The sequence below is a fragment of the Arachis ipaensis genome, chromosome B5 (genome assembly GCF_059453495.1).
Source record: "Arachis ipaensis isolate K30076 ecotype BB chromosome B5, ASM5945349v1, whole genome shotgun sequence".
Taxonomy (NCBI): Eukaryota; Viridiplantae; Streptophyta; class Magnoliopsida; order Fabales; family Fabaceae; genus Arachis; species Arachis ipaensis.
This window is the reverse complement of record NC_142440.1, coordinates 107,715,362-107,737,405: the sequence shown is the minus strand read 5'-3', so window position 1 is coordinate 107,737,405 and position 22,044 is coordinate 107,715,362. Positions and strand designations below refer to the sequence as shown.

Sequence of the window (22,044 nt, the reverse complement as noted above, 5' to 3'; positions counted from 1 at the left end):
ACCTTCTTCATCTTGTTTTTTGTCTACCTCCTCCTCTTCATGTGGAGCTTCAACAACCACTTCTTCCTCATGAATGTCTTCCATGACCCTAGGAGGTATCTCCTCTAATGTAGTCCCCGACCGTAAAGTGATCGCATTGAGACCGCCCTTGGGGTTTGGTTGGGGTTGGGAAGGAAGGCTAGAAGAGTTTGAGGGTTGGTTAGTGTTGTTGGAGGACATGGACATCTTCGAGATCGTGTCGGTGAGATTGGCTAATTGAGCGCCCATGGTATCGAATTGAGCCTTATAGCTCTCATCCCATTTCTCCATAGCGATTCTAAGCTCATCGAATTGATTGGTGGAAGATGAAGAGGCTTGGTTGGATTGTTGTCTATGGTGTGGTGCGTGGAATTTGGCATAGTTGCTTTGGTTTTGGTTGTGATGATTTTGGTTGGCTTGGTGGTTGTTGTTGTTGTGATATTGAGATGAAGATTGGTTATTGTTGTAATTAGAAGAAGAATTGTTCCATCTTTGGTTTTGATTGCTCCCTTGTGCATTATCCCTCCACCCTTGATTTTGATTACTACCATGAGAGTAGTTGTTTTGGCCTTGAGAAGGATATGGTGGACGGTTGTTGTAATTCACATTGGCCACTACAAGAGCATGTTCCTCTTGGATTTGATGGCATTAATCAGTGTGATGTGTGGTGCTAGAGCACAAACCACAAATTCTAGGAGGGCCTTCAAGTTGAGCAACTTGAGGTGGGGCTTGGATGGCTTGGATGGAGTAGTATTCCTTTTGATCTTTTTATATTTGAGTGAGGATAGTAGTCATGTCCCCAAGTGCCTTGGTTAAGCTTGCTTCGGAAGGAGATGGTTCTACCACACCCTTGAGAGGTTTACTTCTCACCCTCACATGTTGTGTAGACTCAGCAACATCATTTATCAATTTCCAAGCTTCTCCCTCCGTCTTGTTCTTTGAAAGGGAACCGCCACTAGAAGCGGTGAGCAATCTTCTATCTTCTGCACAAAGACCTCCGGTGAAGTAACTAATGAGCAAGTGAGTGTTCAATCCAGGGTGTGGACAAGATTTCAATAGCCTCTTGAACCAAGTCCAATACTCATACAAGCTCTCTTGGTCTTTTTGCATTATACCCGAAATCTCCTTCCAGATGTAGTCGGTCTTCTCCGGTGGGAAGAATTTATATAGAAACTCTCTTCTCAAGAAATCCCAATTGGTCACAATTTCATCCGGTTGTGAATAAAACCACATCTTTGCTTGCCCTTCAAGAGAGAAGGGGAAGGCAAAAACCATAATAGCCAACTCATCGGCTCCATGCCTTCGAGCCGTAGAACAAGCAACTTGAAAATCTCTTAGATGTCGAATGGGGTCTTGACCCAGTAACCCATGATACTTAGGAAGTAAGTTTATCAAGCTACTCTTCAACTCAAAGTTTGGATCAAGGTTAGGATACCTTGCTTGCAAAGGTTGGAGTATGATATCCGGAGCTCCTTACTCATGCAAAGTGATCCGTCGTGGCTCCACCATGTATGGGTCACCTGTAGGATGCAAAGATGTATTAGTAGTGCCAACAGAAGAATAGGAAGTAGCGGACTCCAAGTCACTCTCAGTGCCGCCTAGTGATTCGGTATGTTCCTCAAGAGAGGCCGAAGTACTAGCCGTATAATCCAACCGCCGTCTAGCTTGCCGAGTGTGTAATAAGGTTCTTTCAATCTCAGGATCAAACTCGGCTAAGCTAAAATTCGGTTGAGACCGAGTCATCAAACTTGGGAGTCATAGCACACATATAAAAGAAATCTAAACTATAGCTAAGTACTAAAAGAAGGTAAACTATCTATAATATTCACATATTCACATAACCAATATCAAGGCACATATTGCAACCATTCCCCGGCAACGGCGCCAAAAATTTGATGCACCTCAAGAGACTATGTTGGTATAGAATTTATCAATAAAATCCCGTTGCAAGTATAGCTCTTCCCAACAACAATCCTCGAGCATCAAATTTAGAAGGAATTTGGTTGTCACAAGTTCAACCCCAATAAAAGTAACCGAATTATTCAAACCTCGGGTCATCTCACAAAGAATGGGCAAACATGTGCTTCAACATTGGTTAGAAATCCAGAGTTACAAGTCATGAACAAGAAATTAAACTAGGAATCTTAACAAGCAAGTAATCTTGGAATGCAAGAAACTAATGCAAACAATTAGAACAAAATGTGAATAATTCCAAAATCATCAAATAACATCCAATGTAATTCTATTCTAACTAAACAAGTAACTATAACTAAGACAAAGCAATCAAGATTTTTGGATTTTCAAATATGAATGATAAAAATAACTCTTGGCTAGGCATGGGAATTGAGGTCACGATCCTTGTCTAATAACCATATCTTGACAATTATGAGGAACCAAACTCATTAAGTTTACTTCTATACTTGAAGTATGTTAAATAGTTTGGTCAACATCAACCCATAAGGTCCAACCTAACTACCAATTAACTTGGTGGTAGGCTAGTATCAATGGCTATCAAATTGACCACTAAAGGTTCTCAAATCATCAAATCCATTAGACCCAATGACTCAAGCTTATCCAATTCCCTTAGCCTAGGCCAAGAGTGAAGAGAACTACTCCATAATCAAAGGAAACATTTCATCAAACACATAGTAAGCATTAATAAAAGATCTAATTAAATTGTAATTAAATTGGATTTAACAAGTACCCACTAACAATTACCAACATACAATCACTCAAACAACATAATTAATCATGGAGATCATCAATGCAACAATAACAAATCAAGATCTACAAAATTCATGGAATGGGTATAAAATGACAAACAACAAGGAAACATAAAACTAACACAAGATCTAAGCAAAATTATACTAGAGAATTCAAATTAAACAATTAAAACTAGTAATTAACAAGATCCAATTCAGAATTCAACAAGGGAAGATCAAATTAAAGCTAGATCTAGAGAAGAACAAAGGTTTCTCTCTCTAGAAGAACAAAGAACCCAAAAACTAACTAAAATTGTTTCTAAGTGTCAAAATGATTGATCCTCCCCCCTCTTTCCCCTAGCATCCTTGGGTCTTTTCCATGCAGAAACAGCTTGAAATTGGGCTTGATGAGCCTCAGAAATCGCCATGCACGATTTCCTTTAATGAGGTCACGTGAGCTTTCCGCGCATGTGCTCCATGAATGTGTGCAGGCCGATTGCTTTTGTGATCCACGTGTGTGCGCCATGTGCGCGTGCTCGTCGGTGGGAATTCTCTGATCCGCGCGGATGCGTCCATCCTTGCGCGCCACTTCCAACTATCTACATCTGATGCGACGTGCGCGCCAACTATCTTCATGTTCCTTCCTTTTGTGCATGCTTTCTTTCTCTCTTCTAGGCCATTCTTGCCCTATAAATCCTGAAATCACTCAACAAATACATCTCGATATCAAATGGCAATAAAAGAGGATCAAAATATAGCAATTCTAAGGCAAAATAAGCATGTTTTTCATCATGGAGCAATATTAGGAAGAGAACACAAAACCATGCATTTCTTGTGAATAAGTGTGAGAAATATTGACAAACCCCCCCCCCGAATTCTACACAATATAAACCACAAAATTGGGGTTTATCACCATTTCCGATTGATGACTCATTCCCCTTGGATAGTTTGCATGCTTGTCGGATAGCTTTCCTTGGTTTCCACCAATGGCGAACTACTTAGTTTGAAATGCGTCCCAAAGGGATGAAATGCCTCAACAACCGATGTTGTTCTATGAAATCTTTGATGTATGGGGCATAGACTTTATGGGGCCATTTCCAAACTCAAGTGGGTATCTTTATATTCTGTTGGCGGTTGACTACGTATCAAAGTGGGTAGAAGCGATACCTACCTGCCTTGATGACGCTAATACCGTGATTTTTTTCATTAAAAATAACATTGTATGCTGCTATGGGTCACCACGAGCAATCGTGAGCGACCAAGGTTCCCACTTTTGCAAAAGGAAAGTAGAGGCACTGCTCCAGCACTATGGGGTATTGCATAAGGTTGCAACAGCTTATCACCCCCAAACCAACGGACAAGCGAAGGTGTCCAACCGGGAGATTAAGCGGATTTTGGAGAAAGTGGTGAATCCACAAAGGAAGGATTGGAGATCTCAGTTGGGAGATACACTATGGGCGTATAGGACTGCCTACAAGACCTCGTTGGGGATGAGTCCCTTCTGGATTGTCTATGGTAAGGCATGCCACCTTCCGGTGGAGATTGAGCATAGAGCCTATTGGGCGATTAAGCAGTGTAACATGGATTTTACCAAGGCGGGTGTGGCGAAAAAATTGCAACTAGAGGAGCTTGAGTGTCTTAGGAACGAAGCATATGAGAATGCTCGAATCTACAAGGAAAATACTAAGGCATTTCATGACCACCATATCCGAAAGAAGGATTTTCAAGAAGGTGATGAAGTTCTCCTCTACAACTCGAGTCTTAGATTCATGCCTGGCAAGCTCTGTTCAAGATGGGAAGGACCCTTCAAGGTGAAGGAGGTAAAGCCTTATAGAGTGGTGGAATTGTTTGACCCTAGAAGCGATGCAACTTTCAAGGTGAATGGACATAGAGTGAAGAAGTACCATGGCTACAAGTCTTCAGAGGAGCTAGAGGTGTTCCTGCTTGCGGATGCACCTAGAGGATGAGAAGCTTAAGCGACTGACCGTCTAACTTAAGGAGGTTAAAGAAAAGTGCTTGGTGGGAGACACCCCACCTCGGTAAGATCTTCCTTGTATATACCTTCTTGCTTCTAGCTTTAGATTCTTGTGAATTTTGTGCTTTCTTGATGTTGTTGAATTGCTTAGGAATTCTAGCTTTGTTGATTTTGTTGAATTGTTAGGATATTCATATAGATTTCATTACTCTTGGTACGGATGGGTTGTTGAAGTTAGAGAAAATGCCATATTTTGGATAGTGTATGAACTTGTGTGTGTTTTCTTGACTATCTAACTTGAGTACCTGCCAGGAATGTGTTAAAATACCTTTCTCTATGTTGTATGAAAAATTGGGGGGGGGGGATGCACGCGTAAGCGTGCAGGAGGCGTGCGCGTCGATTGTGTTTTCAAAATTCTGGGTATATTTTCCCGAGAGTTGCGCGAGCATTGCGCAAAACGCACAGCTACCAACCCACGCATGTGCGTGAAGCACACCCGCGCGTCCCCTGTCCCCAAACTTCTCCACGCGTACGCGCACACGATGCGTACATGTCGGTTGCTCGGTGTGCCATTCTTGGAAGATTTGACACGAGAGTTGCGCGAGCATTGCGCTCAACGCGCAACTCCTCATTACGCGTGCGCGCACTGGACGCTCACGCGTCCTTTTGTCCTTGACCCTAACCACGTGTGCACGCACATGACGCGTACGCGTGGGACGCCTTACATGCACTCCCCAGTACTTAGCGCCTGACACTTGCGCGAGCATTGCACCCAACGCACAGTTTTTCCACGCTTGTGCGCGCTGTGACACGTACGCGTCCCTCGCCTATTTCCCTACCCACGCGTATGCATGGGTGGCGCTCGCGCATCCCTCTCCTCTCCTTCATTCCACGCGTACGCGCGCGCGTCGATCCTGGGACGCAGATAATGAACTAGCGCGCTCTATTACAACCTTTCCTTCTTTCCTTTCTTCTTCTTCTTCTTCCCCTCTCTTCTTCACCTTTTCTCTGCACCATTTCTCTCGCCCACCACCACCGGCGACTTCACCCACCGGCAACTTCCACTTCCGGTGGTCCCATTTTCTCTCTCCCATTCTCTCTCTCTTCTCTCTTCCCCTTTCTCTTACTTGCACCTCATCTTCTCTACTCCTCCCAAGGTCATATTCTTTTCCATTCTCTTTGTTTTTACTTTATGCCTTTCTTTCTTCATTGAATGTCTTTACTTTCTTTTAATTCTCTTAGTTTCACTTTGTTAAATTCTCTCTTGTTTATTCACTTTTTCCTTTTTCTTTATCATTTTCTATGGATGTTGAAATTTGCTATTACCTCTTACTTTGATGGGTTGATTTGTTATCTTTTGAATCCTTTGTGATTATGTGATGTTATTTTGATGTTTGGTATATCATTTTGGGGTATTGCACCTTTGCATTTATTCAATGTGCCTATGGTTTAAATGTTGCACGCCAAGTGTTTTTTGAATTGCGCCTATCACGTTTTTTGTCAATTTTGACACTATGCTTCCAAATTGGTGCTCTTCTATCAATACACTTGCCTTCCCATTGAACATTGCATTCATTGCACTTCATTTTTACCACTCACGTGTGCATACCCCTGACTTACTTCATTAGGTCATATTGCAAGTATTGTATTCCAACCCTCTCTAACTCCACTCTTATTCCTTTTTCATGCCTTATTGTTTTGAGGTTAGCTTGGGTACTTGGTTTTCTTGTGCGTCTATCTTTTTTGCATATGACACTTTTGGTTGTTAGCGATGCTCGAGTTTATTCTTCTCATGCCTTAGTTGCATGCCTTTTTCACTCTTGCATTCCATCCTAGTACATTGCTCCGTATTTCAATGGTTATCTCACTTGCATGTTACAGCTGTCATGTTTGCATGATGCCTTTTCTTTTGTGGTACTTTTTCTCACTAGCATGTTATAATTTGAGTGTGGTCCCTTTGAATTTAATATCTTCTTTTTCCTTACCTTTTCAGATGGCCATAAAAAAGGACAAGGAAAAAGCGCAGAAGAAGCCGTCTTCCGAAAGGACACCTCAAAAAGCCACCACCAAAGCACAACATACGCTTAAAGCTAAACCCCTCCCCAATAAGACGCGAAGCATCACTAAGATTGATGACCAAGAGAAGGACAACCCCGCGAGAGATCCCACTAGGTTTCCCAACCGCTATTGCGAGCTAATGTTCCTCATCGTGATTGCACGGAATTACCATTCTGAACCCCTTCTTAACTCTCCAGGGCATGTAGTTCAGTTTATCATACCTCGCATTGAGCGACGGGGATGGGGCTTTCTCATGAGGAAACCACAAGAAGCTAATCTCTCGTGGGTGGTAGAGTTCTACACCAATTACTTCTCACCTTCTCTTCAGACTGTCTTCATGCGCCGGAAGCAAGTTCCAGTTTGCGAGAAAGCTATTCAAGAAGTACTCCGAGTCCCACCCGTACCGGATGAGGTAGATGGTTAACAAGAGGCCCTCCGCCAGTGTGATGACTTCAACTTTGTTTTTTATTGGGATGCCGTGCATCGGGTCATTGCCGAACCGGATAATTTTGGACCCGAGGACGCCTCAGGCCCCGACCCAAGGGAATTCTTGCACGTTTTCTGACTGTAGAGGCTCGAGCATGGACTCAAATCTTGTCTCATTACGTGTTTCCCAGCACTCACGAGACCTTGATCACCGCAGACCTCGCCTTGCTTGTTTGGTGTATACTCACAGAGCGGCCGGTTAACATTGCTCACCTCATCCACCAAATCATGGGTCATGTTCATGCCAAGGGTAACCTACCATTCCCGGCCTTGGTGATGGAGCTAGTTGCTAATGCTGGTGTTCCCCGGGAGGCTAAGGATCGAAAAGCGATGATTCTGGTAGAGGGCGACGTGGTCTCAACCAGAAAGTATCTCAAACCTCCGGCGGAACACAAGACCCTTGATATAGCTGCTCCCTCGGTTATCCCTACCACTTCTTCTCCATCACAAGGATCTTCCCACCAACGGCTTGAAGACCTCCACAAGAAGATAGATAGATATGAACGGCGGAATCAACGCCGGTATGCTTACATAAAGAAGCTTTTGAGTTTCGTGACCCCTTCTGTGGAAGAACCGGAGATCTCCACATCCACCTCGTACTTAAGTGAAGAAAGCACTTGATGCCAGGGTATTTTGGCCAGTTTCACTGACCTTTTCTTTACTGTTTTAGGGTAGTTTCATGCATTTTCTTAGGAAATAAGCAAGTTTTGGGTAGAATTTCACTTACATCTTGATTTAAGCATATATTGAGCACTTTACATGATTTCATGAGAATTTTGCATGAATTAGATGACAAATTGGATGATGCATGTCTCATGATGTGGATTAGAACTTTGATGCACTTTATTGCTTGATTTCAGGACAAAGGAAGCAAGAAAGAGCCACGTTAGCAGCCACGTTAGTCTAACTAACGTGACCACCAACGTGGAATGGGAGCTAGCTTGCAATGTTAATGAGAAAAGTAATAGCCAATAACGTCCTCGAAAGCCATCATAGCCCACGTTAAGAGTCACGTTAACTAAGTTAACGTGAACTCTAACGTGGAAGAAAGAAATAAGGCTAATGTTAGTGACACTCACCTTTGTCACTAACGTTGGACCAAGCTTATAAGTGGCCACGTTAAGAGCCACGTTGACTCAGTTAACGTGGACTCTAACGTTGGGAAGCAAAAGAGAAGCCAATGTTAGTGACACTCACCTTTGTCACTAACGTTGGCCAAGCTACAATGAGCCACGTTAGTTGCCACGTTAACTTAGTTAACGTGGAAGCTAACGTGGAGAAAGCAAGTAATCGCCAACGTTAGTGACACTTACCTTTGTCACTAATGTTGGGATGTACCACCACAAGCCACTATGAGCAACATTAGCTCCCACGTTAACTAAGCTAACGTGGATAAAGGAGATGATAAGCCAACGTTAGTGACACTCACCTTTGTCACTAACGTTGGAGATGGCTATCATTACCACGTTAGGAGCCACGTTAACTTAGTTAACGTGGACTCTAACGTGGGAAGTAGGGGCACCTTGGAACGTTAGTGACAAAGGTAAGTGTCACTAAGTTCTCGAAGAATTGGCAAGCCTACGTTAAGAGCCACGTTAACTTAGTTAACGTGAACTCTAACGTAGGGAGGGATGACTCTCAATGTTATCGGAAAAGGTGAGTCCCAATAACGTGTGCGAAGGACCAAGAGGCAACGTTAGTGGTCACTGATGAGCGGATAATTTATACGCTTTTTGGCATTGTTTTTAGTATGTTTTTAGTAGAATCTAGTTACTTTTAGGGATGTTTTCATTAGTTTTTATGTTAAATTCACATTTCTGGACTTTACTATGAGTTTGTGTGTTTTTCTATGACTTCAGGTATTTTTGGGCTGAAATTGAGGGACTTGAGCAAAAATCAGATTCAGAGGTTGAAGAAGGTCTGCTGATGCTGTTGGATTCTGACCTCCCTGCACTCAAAGTGGATTTTCTGGAGCTACCGAACTCAAAATGGTGCGCTTCCAATTGCGTTGGAAAGTAGACATCCAGGGCTTTCCAGAAATATATAATAGTCCATACTTTGGCCAAGTTTAGGCGACACAAATGGGCGTTGAACGCCAGTTCTACGCTGCAGTCTGGAGTTAAACGCCAGAAACACGTCACAAGCCAGAGTTGAACGCCAGAAATACGTTACAAACTGGCGTTCAACTCCATGAATGACCTCTCCACGTGTAAACTTCAAGCTCAGCCCAAGCACACACCAAGTGGGCCCCAGAAGTAGATTTATGCATCAATTACTTACTTCTGTAAACCCTAGTAACTAGTTTAGTATAAATAGGACTTTTTACTATTGTATTAGACATCCTGGATTGTATTTTTGATCCTGTGATCACATTTTGGGGGTTGGCCTCTCGGCCATGCCTGAACCTTTCATTTATGTATTTTTAACGGTAGAGTTTCTACACTCCATAGATTAAGGTGTGGAGCTCTGCTGTTCCTCATGAATTAATGCAAAGTACTACTGCTTTTCTATTCAATTAAACTTATTCCGCTTCTAAGATATTCATTCGCACTTCAACATGAATGTGATGAACATGACAATCATCATCATTCCCCCACGAACGCATGCCTGACAACCATTTCCGTTCCATCTTAGATTGGATGATTATCTCTTGGATCTCTTAATCAGAATCTTCGTGGTATAAGCTAGATTGATGGCGGCATTCATGAGAATCCGGAAAGTCTAAACCATGTCTGTGGTATTCTGAGTAGGATTCTGGGATTGAATGACTGTGACAAACTTCAAACTCGCGAGTGCTGGGCGTAGTGACAGACGCAAAAGGAGGGTGAATCCTATTCCAGTATGATCGAGAACCTCAGATGATCAGCCGTGTCATGACAGAGCATTTGGACCATTTTCACAAGAGGATGGGATGCAGCCATTGACCACGGTGATGCCTCCAGATGATTAGCCATGCAGTGACAGCGCATCAGACCATTTTCACAGAGAGGATGAAAAGTAGCCATTGACAATGGTAATGTCCTTACATAAAGCCAGCCATGGAAAGGAGTAAGATTGATTGGATGAAGACAGCAGGAAAGCAGAAGTTCAGAGGAACGAAAGTATCTCCATACGCTTATCTGAAATTCTCACCAATGATATACATAAGTATTTCTATCTTTATTTTCTATTTATTTATTATTTATTTTCTAAAACTCCATAACTATTTGATATCCGCCTGACTGAGATTTACAAGGTGACCATAGCTTGCTTCATACCAAAAATCTCCGTGGGATCGACCCTTACTCATGTAAGGTTTTATTACTTGGACGACCCAGTGCACTTGCTGGTTAGTTGTATCGAAGTTGTGAATGAAAAACAATTTATTAAGACGTGTGTACAAAGTTTTTGGCGCCGTTGCCTGAGATCACAATTTCGTGCACCAAGTTTTTGGCGCCGTTGCCGGGGATTGTTCGAGTTTGGACAACTGACGGTTCATCTTGTTGCTCAGATTGGGTAATTTTCTTCTTATTTTATTTTCAAAAAGTTTTCAAAAATTTTTCAAAAAAAAATTATTTTCAAAAATTTTTTCAAAAATCTTTCAAAAATTTCTCATCTGTTTTCAAAAATTATTCTAAAATTTTTTAAGAATGAATTCTAGTGTTTCATGAAGCATGTTGAAGCCTGACTGGCTGTAAAGCCATGTCTAAATTTATTTGGACTGGGGTTTCCAACCTAACATTATCAAGAGCAAGCTAGTTGTTGCTAATCCACCTGCTGCTGTTTCAGATCCAAAAGATTTACATGCTAAAGCTTGACTGGCTATTAAGCCATGTCTAACCCTCAGATTGGAGCTTTAGACTAAGAGTGCAAGATTCCTGGAATTCATATTAAAAATTTTTGGAATCCTTATTTTTATTTTTCACACTAATTTTTGAAAAATATAAAATAAAAATACAAAAAAATCATAAAATCATAAAAATAAAAAAAAATTGTGTTTTTTATTTGAGTCTTGAGTCAGATTTTAAGTTTGGTGTCAATTGCATACTCATCTTGCATTTTTCAAAAATTGCATTCATCATGATCTTCAAGTTGTTCTTGATAAACCTTCTTGATTGATCTTCATATTAATTGTTTTGTGTTGTATGGTATTTTTCATATGCATTCTTGAATCCTTAGTGTCTAAGCATTAAAGATTTCTAAGTTTGGTGTCTTGCATGTTTTCTTTGCATCAAAAAATTTTTCAAAAAATAAGTTCTTGGTGTTCATCTTGACATTCAAAGTGTTCTTGGTGTTCATCTTGATATTCATAGCATTCTTGCATGCATTCATTGTTTTGATCTAAAATTTCCATGCATTGAACATTTTTAGTGTTTTTCTCTCTCATCATAAAAATTCAAAAAATAAAAAAAATATCTTTCCTTTTTTCTCTCATAAATTTTGAAAATTAGATTTGACTTTTTCAAAAATTTTTAAAATCTAGTTGTTCTTATGAGTTAAATCAAATTTTTAATTTAAAAATCTTATCTTTTGCAAAATCTTTTTCAAAAATCAAATCTTTTATATTTTTCTTATTTATTTTTGAAAATTTTAAAAATATTTTTCAAAAATCTTTTCTTAATTTTATCTTATAATTTTCGAAAATATTCTCATCAATTAATGTTTTGATTCAAAAATTTCAAGTTTGTTACTTACTTGTTAAGAAAGATTCAAACTTTAAGTTCTAGAATCATATCTTGTGATTTCTTGTGAATCAAGTCATTAATTGTGATTTTAAAAATCCGAACCCTCTCTCTCTAAGTTCAGATTTTCTCTTCTTCTTTTCTTCTACTCACATAAGGGAACCTCTATACCTGGGCAAAAAGGATCCCTATTATTATTATTTTTCTGTTCCCTCTTTTTCATATGAGCAGGAGCAAGGACAAGAATATTCTTGTTGAAGCAGATCCAGAACCTGAAAGGACTCTGAAGAGGAAACTAAGAGAAGCTAAATTACAACAATCCAGCAAGCACCTTTCAGAAATTTTCGAACAAGAAGAGGAGATGGCAGCCGAAAATAATAATAATGCAAGGAGGATGCTTGGTGACTTTACTGCACCTAATTCCAATTTACATGGAAGAAGCATCTCCATTCCTACCATTGGAGCAAACAATTTTGAGCTTAAACCTCAATTAGTTTCTCTGATGCAACAAAACTGCAAGTTTCATGGACTTCCATCTGAAGATCCTTTTCAGTTCTTAACTGAATTCTTGTAGATATGTGACACTGTTAAGACTAATGGAGTAGATCCTGAAGTCTACAGGCTCATGCTTTTTCCGTTTGCTGTGAGAGACAGAGCCAGAATATGGTTGGACTCTCAACCTAAGGATAGCTTGAACTCTTGGGATAAGCTGGTCAAGGCTTTCTTAGCCAAGTTCTTTCCTCCTCAAAAGCTGAGTAAGCTTAGAGTGGATGTTCAAACCTTCAGACAGAAAGAAGGTGAATCCCTCTATGAAGCTTGGGAGAGATACAAGGAACTGACCAAAAAGTGTCCTTCTGACATGCTTTCAGAATGGACCATCCTGGATATATTCTATGATGGTCTGTCTGAATTAGCTAAGATGTCATTGGATACTTCTGCAGGTGGATCCATTCACCTAAAAAAAATGCCTGCAGAAGCTCAAGAGCTCATTGACATGGTTGCTAATAACCAGTTTATGTACACTTCTGAGAGGAATCCTGTGAGTAATGGGACCCCTCAGAAGAAGGGAGTTCTTGAAATTGATACTCTGAATGCCATATTGGCTCAGAATAAAATATTGACTCAGCAAGTCAATATGATTTCTCAGAGTCTGAATGGAATGCAAGCTGCATCCAACAGTACTGAAGAGGCATCTTCTGAAGATGAAGCTTATGATCTTGAAAACCCTGTAATAGCAGAGGTGAATTACATGGGTGAACCATATGGAAACACCTATAATCCCTCATGGAGAAATCACCCAAATTTCTCATGGAAGGATCAACAAAAGCCTCAACAAGGCTTTAATAATGGTGGAAGAAACAGGTTTAACAATAGTAAACCTTTTCCATCATCCCCTCAGCAACAGACAGAGAACTCTGAACAAAGTACCTCTAATTTAGCAAACTTAGTCTCTGATCTATCTAAGGCCACTGTGAGTTTCATGAATGAAACAAGGTCCTCCATTAGAAATTTGGAAGCACAAGTGGGCCAGCTGAGTAAAAGGATCACTGAAATCCCTCCTAGTACTCTTCCAAGCAATACAGAAGAAAATCCAAAAGGAGAGTGCAAGGCCATTGAATTAATTACCATGGCCGAACCTGTAAGGGAGGTTGAGGACGTGAATCCCAGTGAGGAAGACCTCCTGGGACGTCCAGTGATCAATAAGGAATTTCCCTCTGAGGAACCAAAGGAATCTGAGACTCATCTAGAGACTGTAGAGATTCTATTGAACCTCCTTATGCCATTCATGAGCTCTGAAGAGTATTCTTCTTCTGAAGAGAATGAAGATGTTACTGAAGAGCAAGTTGCCAAGTTCCTTGGTGCAATCATGAAGCTGAATGCCAATTTATTTGGTAATGAGACTTGGGGAGATGAACCTCCCCTGTTCACCAATGAATTAAATGCATTGGATCAACTGAGATTGCCTCAGAAGAAACAGGATCCTGGAAAGTTTCTGATACCCTGTACCATAGGCACCATGACCTTTGAGAAGGCTCTATGTGACCTTGGGTCAGGAATAAACCTCATGCCACTCTCTGTAATGGAGAAACCTGGAATCTTTGAGGTGCAAGCTGCTAAAATCTCATTAGAGATGGCAGATAATTCCAGAAAATAGGCTTATGGACAAGTAGAGGACATGTTAGTAAAGGTTGAAGGCCTTTACATCCCTGCTGATTTCATAATCCTAGACACTGGGAAGGATGAGGATGAATCCATCATCCTTGGAAGGCCCTTCCTAGCCACAACAAGAGCTGTGATTGATGTTGACAGAGGTGAACTAGTTCTTCAATTGAATGAGGACTCCCTTGTGTTTAAAACTCAAGGATATCCTTCTGTAAACATGGAAAAGAGGCACAGTAAGCTTCTCTCAAAACAGAGTCAACCAGAGCCCCCACAGTCAAACTCTAAGTTTGGTGTTGGGAGGCCACAACCAAACTCTAAGTTTGGCGTTGAACTCCCATATCCAAACTCTAAGTTTGGTGTTGGGGAGTCTCAACAATGCTCTGAACATCTGTGAAGCTCCATGAGAGCCCACTGTCAAGCTATTGACATTAAAGAAGCGCTTGTTGGGAGGCAACCCAAATTTTATTTATCTAATTTTATTTTTATTTTTGTTGTTCTTTCATGTTTTATTAGGTTCATGATCATGTGGAGTCACAAAATAAATAGAAAAATCAAGAACAGAATCAAAAACAGCAGAAGAAAAATCACACCTTGGAGGAAGGACTTACTGGCGTTTAAATGCCAGTAAGGAGCATTTGGCTGGCGTTCAACGCCAGAACAGAGCATGGATTTGGCGTTGAATGCCAGAAACAAGCAGCATCCTGGCGTTCAGACGCCAGAAATGCACACTGAGGAAGAGCTGGCGCTAAACGCCAGAAACAAGCATCTGGCTGGCGTTCAACGCCAGAAATATGCTACATCTGGGCGCTGAACACCCAGAACAAGCATCAATTCGGCTTTTAAACGCCAGAATTGCATGCAAAGGCATTTTACATGCCTAATTGGTGCAGGGATGCAAATCCTTGACACCTCAGGATCTGTGGACCCCATAGGATTAACTCAGCATCTGTGCACCCCACAGGATCCCCACCTACCACTACTCACTCTCTTCCCTCTTCTCAATGTTCATCCTGTCTTCCCAATAAACACTCTTCCCCAAAACTCTTCACCAATCACCTCAATCTCTCTTCCCTATCCCCACTTCACCACTCACATCCATCCACTCTTCCCCATAAACCTACCTCATAAACTCCACCTACCTTCAAATTTCAAAATCAATTTCCCACCCAAACCCACCCTATATGGCCGAAACTAACCCCCCTCCCTATATAAAGCCCTCCATTCTTCCTCATTTTCACACAACACAACCCTCTCTTCCCCTTCTTGGCCGAATACACCTCTCCCTCCTCTCCTCCATATGTTCTTCTTCTTCTTCATCTATTCTTTCTTCTCTTGCTCGAGGGCGAAAAATATTCTAAGTTTGGTGTGGTAAAAGCATAAGCTTTTTGTTTTTCCATTACCATTGATGGCACCTAAGACCGGAGAATCCTCTAGAAAAGGGAAAGGGAAGACAAAAGCTTCCACCTCTGAGTCATGGGAGATGGAAAGATTCATCTCCAAAGCTCATCAAGACCACTTCTATGATGTTATAGCCAAGAAGAAGGTGATCCCCGAGGTCCCTTTCAAACTCAAGAGAAATGAGTATCCGGAGATTCGACATGAGATCCATAGAAGAGGTTGGGAAGTTCTAACAAACCCCATCCAACAAGTCGGAACTCTAATGGTTCAAGAGTTCTATGCTAATGCATGGATCACAAGGAACCATGATCAAAGTAAGAACCTGAACCCAAAGAATTATCTCACCATGGTTCGGGGGAATTACTTAGATTTTAGTCCGGAAAATGTAAGGTTGGCGTTCAACTTGCCAATGATGGAAGAGAACACACACCCCTACACAAGGAGAGTCAACTTTGATCAAAGGTTGGACCAAGTCCTCATGGACATATGTGTGGAAGGAGCTTAATGGAAGATTGACTCAAAAGGCAAACCGGTTCAACTGAGAAGACTGGACCTTAAGCCTGTAGCTAGAGGATGGTTGGAGTTCATTCAATGCTCAATCATTTCCACTAGCAACCGCTCTGAAGTTACTATAGACCGGGCCATCATGATCCATAGCATCATGATTGGAGAAGAGGTAGAGGTTCATGAGATTATACCTCAAGAACTCTACAAGGTGGCTGACAAGTCCTCCACTATGGCAAGGTTAGCTTTTCCTCACCTCATTTGCCATCTATGCAATTCGGCTGGCATTGACATAGAAAGAGACATTCCCATTGAGGAAGAGAAGCCCATCACTAAGAAAAGGATGGAGCAAACAAGAGAGCCCATTCATGGAGCCCAAGAGACGCATGAAGCTCATCACCATGAGATCCCGGAGATGCCTCAAATGCATTTTCCTCCACAAAACTATTGGGAGCAAATCAACACCTCCCTAGGAGAATTAAGTTCCAACATGGGACAATTAAGGGTGGAACATCAAGAGCACTCCATCATCCTTCATGAAATTAGAGAAGATCAAAAAGCAATGAGGGAGGAGCAACAAAGACAAGGAAGAGACATAGAAGAGCTCAAGGACATCATTGGTTCCTCAAGAAGGAAACGCCACCATCACTAAGGTGGATTCATTCCTTGTTCTTAAATTCTCTGTTTTTCATTTTCTTTATGTTAAGTGCTTATCCATGTTTGTGTCTTATTACATGATCATTAGTAATTAGTAACTATGTCTTAAAGTTATGAATGTCCTATGAATCCATCACCTCTCTTAAATGAAAAAATGTTTTAATTCAAAAGAACAAGAAGTACATGAGTTTTGAATTTATCCTTGAACTTAGTTTAATTATATTGATGTGGTGACAATGCTTCTTGTTTTCTGAATGAATGCTTGAACAGTGCATATGTCTTTTGAAGTTGTTGTTTAAGAATGTTAAATATGTTGGCTCTTGAAAGAATGATGACAAAGAGACATGTTATTTGATAATCTGAAAAATCATAAAAATGATTCTTGAAGCAAGAAAAAGCAGTAAAGAACAAAGCTTGCAGAAAAAAAAATAGCGAAAAAAAAAAGAGAAAAAGCAAGCAGAAAAAGCCAAGGCTCTTAAAACCAAAAGGCAAGAGCAAAAAGCCAATAGCCCTTAAAACCAAAAGGCAAGGGTGATAAAAAAGATCCCAAGGCTTTGAGCATTAGTGGATAGGAGGGCCTAAAGGAATAAAATCATGGCCTAAGCGGCTAAACCAAGCTGTCCCTAACCATGTGCTTGTGGCGTGAAGGTGTCAAGTGAAAACTTGAGACTGAGCGGTTAAAGTCAAGGTCCAAAGCAAAAACAGAGTGTGCTTAAGAACCATGGACACCTCTAATTGGGGACTTTAACAAAGCTGAGTCACAATCTGAAAAGGTTCACCCAATTATGTGTCTGTGGCATTTATGTATCCGGTGGTAATACTGGAAAACAAAGTGCTTAGGGCCACGGCTAAGACTCATAAAGTAGCTGTGTTCAAGAATCAACATACTGAACTAGGAGAATCAATAACACTATCTGAACTCTGAGTTCCTATAGATGCCAATCATTCTGAACTTCAATGGATAAAGTGAGATGCCAAAACTATTCAAGAGGCAAAAAGCTACAAGTCCCGCTCATCTGATTGGAGCTATGTTTCATTGATAGTTTGGAATTTATAGTATATTCTCTTCTTTTTATCCTATTTGATTTTCAGTTGCTTGGGGACAAGCAACAATTTAAGTTTGGTGTTGTGATGAGCGGATAATTTTTACGCTTTTTGGCATTATTTTTTGTATGTTTTTAGTAGAATCTAGTTAATTTTAGGGATATTTTCATTAGTTTTTATATTAAATTCACATTTCTGGACTTTACTATGAGTTTATGTGTTTTTCTGTGATTTCAGGTATTTTCTGGCTGAAATTGAGGGACTTGAGCAAAAATCAGATTCAGAGGTTGAAGAAGGACTATTGATGCTGTTGGATTCTGACCTCCCTGCACTCAAAGTGGATTTTCTGGAGCTACCGAACTCAAAAGGGAGTGCTTCCAATTGCGTTGGAGCGTAGACATCCAGGGCTTTCCAGCAATATGTAATAGTCCATACTTTGGCCAAGTTTAGATGACGCCAATGGGCGTTGAACGCCAGTTCTACGCTGCAGTCTGGAGTTAAACGCCAGAAACACGTCACAAGCCAGAGTTGAACGCCAGAAATACGTTACAAACTGGCGTTCAACTCCAAGAATGACCTCTCCACATGTAAACTTCAAGCTCAGCCGAAGCACACACCAAGTGGGCCCCGGAAGTGGATTTATGCATCAATTACTTACTTCTGTAAACCCTAGTAACTAGTTTAGTATAAATAGGACTTTTTACTATTGTATTAGACATCCTGGATTGTATTTTTGATCCTGTGATCACGTTTTGGGGGCTGGCCTCTCGGCCATGCCTGAACCTTTCACTTATGTATTTTTAATGGTAGAGTTTCTACACTCCATAGACTAAGGTGTGGAGCTCTGCTGTTCGTCATGAATTAATGCAAAGTACTACTGCTTTTCTATTCAATTCAACTTATTCCGCTTCTAAGATATTCATTCGCACTTCAACATGAATGTGATGAACGTGACAATCATCATCATTCCCCCACAAACGCGTGCCTGACAACCACTTCCGTTCCATCTTAGATTGGATGATTATCTCTTGGATCTCTTAATCAGAATCTTCGTGGTATAAGCTAGATTGATGGCGGCATTCATGAGAATTCGGAAAGTCTAAACCTTGTCTGTGGTATTCCGAGTAGGATTCTAGGATTGAATGACTGTGACGAACTTCAAACTCGCGAGTGCTGGGCGTAGTGACAGACGCAAAAGGAGGGTGAATCCTATTCCAGTATGCTCGAGAACCTCAGATGATTAGCCATGCCGTGACAGAGCATTTGGACCATTTTCACAAGAGGATGGGATGCAGCCATTGACCACGGTGATGCCTCCAGATGATTAGCCATGCAGTGACAGCGCATCAGACCATTTTCACAGAGAGGATGAAAAGTAGCCATTGACAATGGTGATGTCCTTACATAAATCCAGCCATGGAAAGGAGTAAGATTGATTGGATGAAGACAGCAGGAAAGTAGAAGTTCAGAGGAACGAAAGTATCTCCATACGCTTATCTGAAATTCTCACCAATGATATACATAAGTATTTCTATCTTTATTTTCTATTTATTTATTATTTATTTTCGAAAACTCCATAACTATTTGATATCCGCTTGACTGAGATTTACAAGGTGACCATAGCTTGCTTCATACCAACAATCTCCGTGGGATCGACCCTTACTCACGTAAGGTTTTATTACTTGGATGACCCAGTGCACTTGCTGGTTAGTTGTATCAAAGTTGTGAATGAAAAACAATTTATTAAGACGTGCGTACAAAGTTTTTGGAGCCGTTGCCTGAGATCATAATTTTGTGCACCAGTCACGTTGGTGCCACTAACGTTGAAGTTAACGTGGATCATCCCTGGGTGAGGAATGTTAGTGAAAAAGGTGATTGTCACTAACGTTCTCGAACCTACACTCTCACTTAACGTTAACGCCACTAACGTCCTGAGCTAAAGACCCTTCCTACTTCACACTTTCTCTCTGCAAGTAAAGCTAAGCCCACTGCAGAAGATAACTGCTTCAAACTCAAGATCCAAAGGCCCATATCCAAGACTTGAAAAATCAACTAGATGATCAGAAGAGTAGTATATATAGGGGAAGTTTTGAATCAGGAAATAGCTTTTGGGGGGATGGGAAATTGAGAACTACTCTCTGTATAATTTACTTTCTCTGCACTTCTAGTTCTAGTTTTCATGATGTATTCTCCATCTTTGTTTTCCATTTCTAGAGCTATGAACAACTAAACCCCTTTCATTGGGTTAGGGAGCTCTGTTGTAATTTGATGGATCAATACTAGTTTCCATTACTCTTCTTCTATCGTTTCTCTTGATTTTACTAGAAAGCTTTCAATCTTCATCCAATTGGGTAGTTATCTTGGAAAAGAAGCTATTCATACTTGGATCTCTTCTAAACCTTGGAAGAGGAATGAAGAGATCATGCTAGAAATGCTTTCTCATGTTGGACCAAATTGGGTTTGGTTGGGTCTGGTGACTATAATCTTACCAACACTTGATTTGGAAATGCATGTGGTATAATCAGTGACCATACTTCATCTCTTCTCATGAGCAATTGACCTAGGAATTGGCTATTGATCAAGATTTGAGAGATTGAATTGCCAAGGAATTGGAATTCGATCACTTAAGATTGCCAAGGAGATCAATGAATGCATTGATTGAGGAAGAGATGAAAATGAACTTGATCCGGAGAATGCAACATCTCCTAAGCCCAATGAACCCCCATTTCTGATCTTACCCATTCTCTTTAATTTCTGCAATTTACTTTTATGAGCATCTTCCCCATTCCCATTTACAATTCTGCAATTTACTTTCCGTCATTTACTTTCAGCTCTTTACTTCCAGCATTTACATTTTCTGCTCTTTACTTTCCCGCCATTTAATTTCCTGCAACTCTCAAACCAATTTCTGCTTCGCTCAACTAGAACATTCCTCTAATTAAAGTTGCTTGACCAATCAATCCCTGTGGGATTCGACCTCACTCTATTGTGAGTTTTTACTTGACGACAATTTGGTATACTTGCCGAAGGAAAATTGTTGAGAGACAAGTTTCCGTGCTATCAAGTTTATGGCGCCGTTGCCGGGGATTGATTTTGTATCAACAATGACTAAATTGGAAGATAACTAGATTGAGCATTTTTCTTTTGTTTGATTTAAATTTCTGTTTGAGTTGATTACTTTCAGTTTTAGTTATTTTCCTCCCTTCCCCCCTACTCCTTTTTCTTAGTTATTTACCATTCAGTTCACTAACCCACTAACTGTTTGATATATTGCATCACTCACACTAACAGCAATTTTAACAAGAGTACTTTCTGCATCTATTTCCTTGCTTGTGCCTTGTTGGTTGTATGACAGAGAGATGAAGCGGGACTTCAACTTCCTTTGATTCTGAACCTGAGAGGACCTTCCTTAGATTAAGGAGGGAAGCAAGAGGAAAGAGAGTAGTTGGTGCTGAGGAAGAGGAGGAGTACTTTGAACCAGACATGGATGAAAACATGGAGAACCATCATGAAGAAGAGGCTCACAACCATGGTAGAGAAGGTCCAGCGCATCAGGCTGGACAATAGAGAAGAGTTCTGGGTTCTTACATCAACCCAAACCCAGGAAACTGTGGAAGCAGCATCCAAAGGCTAACCATACATGCCAACAACTTTGAACTAAAGCCACAGCTCATCACCTTTGTTCAGAACAATTGTTCATTCGGAGGAAGTGTCCAAGAAGACCCCAATCAACATCTAACCACCTTCCTGAGGATATGTGATACTATGAAGTCTAATGGTGTTCATCCTGACACCTATAGACTACTTCTGTTCCCTTTCTCACTTAAGGACAAGGAATCTAAATGGCTGGAATCCTTCCTAAAGGAGAGTTTAGCAACCTGAGAAGATGTGGTGAACAAATTTTTGCCAAGATTCTATCCTCCTCAACAGATCAACAGGCTGAGAGCTGAGGTGAAAACATTCAGGCAGCAGGATGGTGAGACTCTATATGAAGCATGGGAGAGGTTTAAGGACCTGACAAGAAGGTGTCCACCAGATTTGTTCAATGAATGGGTGCAACTACACATTTTTTATGAAGGCCTCTCTTATGAATCAAAGAAGGCAGTAGACCATTCATCCAGGGGATCTCTGAACAAGAAGAAGACCATTGAAGAAGCCATAGATGTCATTGAGACTGTAGCGGAGAATGACTACTTCTATGCTTCTGAAAGAGGCAACACTAGAGGAGTGATGAAGCTAAACAATGTGGATGTACTGCTGGCCCAAAATAAGCTCATTACCAAGCAGCTGGCTGACCTCACCAAGAAGATGGAGAGGAACCAAGTGGCAGCAATCACCACCTCATCAGCAACCCAAGAGGGAGTGAATGCCGAGGCAG

At 40.9% G+C, this 22,044-nt stretch overlaps 2 non-coding genes across 2 annotated transcripts; both read right to left on the bottom strand.

The window, feature by feature from the left end:
- Window positions 1-12,657: 12,657 nt before the first annotated feature.
- LOC148565306 (small nucleolar RNA R71) lies at window positions 12,658-12,765 on the bottom strand. Its single transcript, XR_015885290.1, has one exon. It is a non-coding gene; the product is annotated as a small nucleolar RNA R71 (small nucleolar RNA).
- Window positions 12,766-21,602: 8,837 nt separating this feature from the next.
- LOC148565305 (small nucleolar RNA R71) lies at window positions 21,603-21,705 on the bottom strand. Its single transcript, XR_015884803.1, has one exon. It is a non-coding gene; the product is annotated as a small nucleolar RNA R71 (small nucleolar RNA).
- Window positions 21,706-22,044: the final 339 nt, after the last annotated feature.